This window comes from Fukomys damarensis, unplaced genomic scaffold (assembly GCF_012274545.1).
Source record: "Fukomys damarensis isolate Sample0158 unplaced genomic scaffold, DMR_v1.0_HiC HiC_scaffold_1, whole genome shotgun sequence".
In the NCBI taxonomy this organism is placed as follows: Eukaryota; Metazoa; Chordata; class Mammalia; order Rodentia; family Bathyergidae; genus Fukomys; species Fukomys damarensis.
The window spans coordinates 27785427-27790566 of NW_022900913.1; the positions used below are offsets into that span (position 1 = coordinate 27785427).

Below are 5140 nucleotides of genomic sequence, written 5' to 3' on the forward strand. Positions count from 1 at the left end.
AAAAAGGGAAAAGAAAAAAATGTGAGAGAATGAAAAGATGAAAATAAAGTGTTTGTAGATGGGGAGGGGAGGAGGGGGTGAAGGGAGGGCAGAGGTAAGGGGAAAAAAATGAGAATCAAGACTTGCCATGTAAAGGTACATGATCCCAACAATGAATGTAACTGTACTGTATCCCTAAATGTACCAATAAACTCAATTAAAAAAAAATGAAATATCTAGGAATCATTCTAAAAATGAAGCAAAAGACCTCTACATTGAGAACTACAATACTCTGAAAAAAAAAAAGATTGAAGAGGATATAAGGAAATGGAAAGACATCCCTTGTTCCTGGATAGGAAGAGGCAATATAGTGAAAATGGCCATACTTCCAAAACTTTTTTACAGATTCAATTCAATAGCAATTAAAATACCAACAGTATATTTCACAGAACTAGCAAAAGCAATCAAAAAATTCGTTTGAAACAAATGAGTCCTAGAATAGCAAAAGTCATTTTAGGCAAAGAGACATGTCAGGGGATGTCACATTCCCCAACTTGAAACTATAGTGGAAAGCCACATATTTAAAGCAGCATGGTACTGGCAAAGAAACAGACCCGAGTATCAGTGGAATAGATTAGAAGATGAAGAAACAACTCCAGAGATACTCAGCTACCTCATCTTTGACAAAGGAGCCAACCATCCTCACTGGAGGAAAGACAGCCTCTTTAATAAATGGTGTTGGAAAACTGAGTTTCAATTTTCCAAAGATTAAAACTAGATCCCTATATTTCACCATGCACTAAACTAAAATTGAAGTGGATTAAAGATCTAAATATTAAAACAGAAACACTAAACTTTCTGGAAGATAAGCTAGATAGAACTCTTGAAGAAATTTCCATAGGAAAAGACTTCATGGACAAATCCTCAGTAGCATGAGAGCTTGCACAAAGAATCAACAACTGGAACCTCATCTTTTTAAAAAAGCTTCTGCACTGCCAGAGAAACCACCAACAGAGCTAAGAGACAACCTACAATGTGCAAACAAATTTACTAACTGTTCCCCTGACAAAGGTCTACATCTAGAATATGTGAAGATATATATGAACATATTTTCAAAAAAATCAGGCCCCCAAATATAAAGATCCAATTCAAAAAATGGGCATCTGAAAAGAACAGACATTTCTCAAAGAAGTAAAAGCTGCAAATATACATATGAAAACATGCACAACATCTCTAGTCATTTGAGAGATGCAGATGAAAACAACACTGAGATTTCATCTCACCCCAGAAAGAATGGCTGCTATCAAGAAATCAACCAATAACAAATGCTGGTGAGGCAGTGGGGAGAAAGCAACCCTTCTCCATTGTTGTTGAGAGTGTAGACTGGTGAAACCACTATGGAAATCAATATGGAGATACCTCAAAGAACTAGGATTAGAGCTCCCATTTGACCCAGCTATTCCCCTGCTGGCTGTCTTCCTAAAAGAATTAAAAGAATCAAACAACAGTGACATATGCTTACCCATTTTATAGTGGCACAATTTGCAATAGTTAAAATTTGGAAACAGCCCAATTGCCCAGAAATTGGAGACTGGATAAAGAAGATATTTTTTATATAAAATGGAGTACTACTCAGCCATAAAGAAAGAGAAACTAGAGACATTTATAGCTAAGTGAATGCATATTGAGGCCATACTCTTAAGTGAAATTAATAGGACACACATGTGTAAATACCATACAGATTCTCTGGTGTGATAAGCTAAAAATGTAAATAAGAGTCCAATCAATATAATTGATATTTTGTAATAGGAAGAACAGGTCTAAATGTATTAGGCAAATGTGAGGAGTCAGGGAAAGGGAAAAAGGGAAAAGAACTAATAAGAGAAAAGGAAAAATTGGAAACACAGTCTTTGTAAATAGGGAAGGTTGAGGGGGGAAGAGAGGCTAGGGGAATGGGGAAAAAATAAGAACCAAGATATGTCATGTAAAGGTACAAGATCCCAATGATGAATGTAACTGAACTGTACACCTAAAATGTACCAATAAAAATATATTTTAAAATGAAAATAAAAATTTAAAAAGAGGAGAAAGGAAAAAATATGAGATAAAAAACAAATGGAAACAAAGCTTTTGCAGATAGGGAGGGGTAGAGGGGTTGAAGGGAGGGCAGAAGAATGGGGGAAAAATAAGAACGAAGACACATCATGTAAAGGTACAAGTTCCCAATGATGAATGTAAATGTTTTGAATACCTAAAATGTAATTTAAGAGAAAAAAAGTCTATTCCCTGTCTCTGCTCCTTCCTCTTGGGACAGTCCCATTTTGTTTCTTCCATCTCTTCTGCTAGGTTCTTACATGCTACTGCTGCTCACACATCAATTATTTATCCTCTTTCTGTCACCCTAACCCATTGAAACCACAGGCATACCCAATGACAAAATGATGATTCCCAGATTTTTTCCCTTCTTATGCAGTCTTCTGAGCTTTAGACCCAGAGCTCTAATTTCCCACAAAACATGTACACTCAAAGGATTACACAGACATTTCAAGTTTAACCTAACAGAACTAAATCATTATCTTTCCTCCTTATTCATTGCTCCATGAAACAGCAACCCCATTTACTTAGTTTATTAACTGAACATTATTCTAGTCTCTTCCCCATACCCTACATCCAATTACTGCTAAATCTAGTAAGGTTTCACTGCCTTGATACATCTGGCATCTTTATTACCCTTATCGTTATGGCTACTGAACCAGCAATGAGAGCCGGTCTCCTGCCTCTACACTTGCTCCTTCCAGTCCATCCTTCAGATATCCATCAGAACAATCTCTATAAAATCAAAACCTGAACATCATATGCTAGTTTGAGACCCTTTTATAGTTTTCAGTGGCATACTGGTAAAGAGAAAAATCTTAGAATTAGATTCATCTATGGGTTGATCCTATAATTTCAGTCTATTTTCTAGTAATTGTTTACCTATTTAAAATCTGTTTGTATCTCTATTTACTCGCATTTCCCCAAAATATCATGATTGTCCAGCTCTCTATGCCTTTGTACATATGGCCATGCTTTCAGGAACACCTCTCCCTCCTTGTTGGCCTAAAGAAGCCCTCTACCTGTCTTTGGATAATCACTATACTGAAGCCTCACACAATTACCCCCACCAGAGGGGAACATCTAATGAGGTCCTTTGTAAATCCCTATCCAAAACTAACAGCATACACATTGAACTGTAGTGTAATTCTTTGTTTCCAGAACTGCTCACCCTACTAGATTATAATTTCTTAGAAACGAGAGTTGGCATTTTTGGATTTCCTATCATACAACATCAGCACTTACGATGATTTTATTAGATTCCTATTAGAATTGATCATCACTTTAAAGATAACTCGTTCATATATAAATACAAATAAATTCCTGCAATAGAAATCTTAATATTTAAAACACACAACAAAATACAGATTTTTTGTTGCTGTTGAAAGGCTTTGAGGAAAAACTAAGAGGTCTCAAATTAAGAAAGGATTTCATGTGCAAGTATGGTTTACTTACACTCCAGACTGAAGAGAAGGGGCAGACACTTGAGCAGCTGGAATTGCCTTTACGGACATCTTTCCTCATCAGTACAATCAACTCTCTGATACAATACTTTGACAGGCCATGTCAGTGCTCCTTTATTTTGATTCTGACTCTGATTCTGTTGTGAGCTCAGTACGTTATGCCACACACTGTACAGATTTATCAGGATTGGCAAGGGTTGAATAAAAGCTCTGTCTTTGTTGCTTTGAGACTTCCAGGGGCAGAAGCCCCCTGCAAGCTCTGTTTTATTGAGATAGGTAAATCATCTAAGTACTTTGCATTTGAGTACCCAGTACATAGTGACTGCTGAGTAATTTTTATTTCCTTCTCATTTACTGAATGAAATTTACTTTTCCACATTTTTAATCTAATCTGTTCTCCAAGATTACAAATGCTCTCTTAATGCCAAGCTATTTGCAGAAAGACAGCCCGGTGATGGCTGGCACATGCCAAGAAGTCTGTTTTCCTTTTCTAGAGTATTTTCTATTCTCTTTTCTTAGTTAAGTAAAAACAAAAGTGATTAGGTCAGAAGAATAAATTGATTTACCTTAAATGCTAATCTGTTGCCACCAGTTGCTTGGAACTGAATCTATAGACGCTTCTCCTGCATCTGGGAAAACTGGTCCCCTCCTATACCCTCTGTGAATTCTCCTTCTTACCTGTCTTGCCCAGAAGTACTGGCCAACCCTCTTAGTGCTAATTGGATGGCCTGGGAATACTGTGCAGAATCCTGGCAGGATTGGCTAAGCTCACTGTCAATTTCTATTCCAGACTTGCCTCTTCTCAAGTTTACACTTTTGTTGTCTAGGAAACCCCAGTGACTAGGAAAACCCAAGCTGCTTGCTCTGGGAGAAAAGCCAGCAGGAAGTTTTGGTAGCAATTGTATGGTTTCTAAAGCAGCATCAAAACTTGACATTCATGTTTTATAAAATAATGTTCAGAAAAAAATGTCCTTCTTCCTTTAGGCAGTCCCTTCCTACTCTTCTATTGTCTTCAAAATACATGCTGTTAATGTGGATTATTTACCATATGAAACATAAAACCACAACTCTCAGAAATAGGCAGGCACAACTATAGGTGACTCAGTGCCCTATTATTAATCTACATTTGCACACTGATATCTGCTGTTCTATTCATGGTTTCTCCTCGTCCTCGTCCTCGTCCTCGTCCTCGTCCTCCTCCTCCTCCTCCTCCTCCTCCTCCTCCTTCTCCTTCACCTTTCACTTCTAGTTTTACACTTCTTCCTTGGAAATAAGATTTCCGGATAAAAGTTCTCTAGTGGTCCCATGTAGGTGAATGACGCAGAGCACACTCTATTTCACTCGGGGTCTATGACATCCACATCCTGCCCCACGCGTCATCCCCACTCCTCTGAACCCTTTGGTTTAGGAGTGATGCAGAGAGAAACAGGATTATAACTATGAAGACTTGAGTTTCTCTTCCTGTTCTTTGTCCTACCTACCTAACATATTTTCTCAAGCGTGGTAGCTGATTTCTGAAACTGGCAAGACATCTGCTTATCAACTTCTTAGACTTGCCCATAAAGGACTGAATTGAGTAAGTCTTGACATTAATTGCAAAGATT

At 37.6% G+C, this 5140-nt stretch overlaps 1 protein-coding gene across 1 annotated transcript in view; it reads right to left on the minus strand.

Annotated features, from left to right (window-relative positions):
• The window catches only part of Capsl (calcyphosine like), a 32410-nt gene extending 28196 nt beyond the window's left edge, over window positions 1–4214 (minus strand). Inside the window, exon 1 of the mRNA XM_033759499.1 lies at window positions 4103–4214. The gene's annotated coding sequence lies outside the window, so the exon portion shown is untranslated. The remainder of the gene's footprint in view (window positions 1–4102) is intronic.
• Between the last annotated feature and the right edge of the window lie 926 nt (window positions 4215–5140).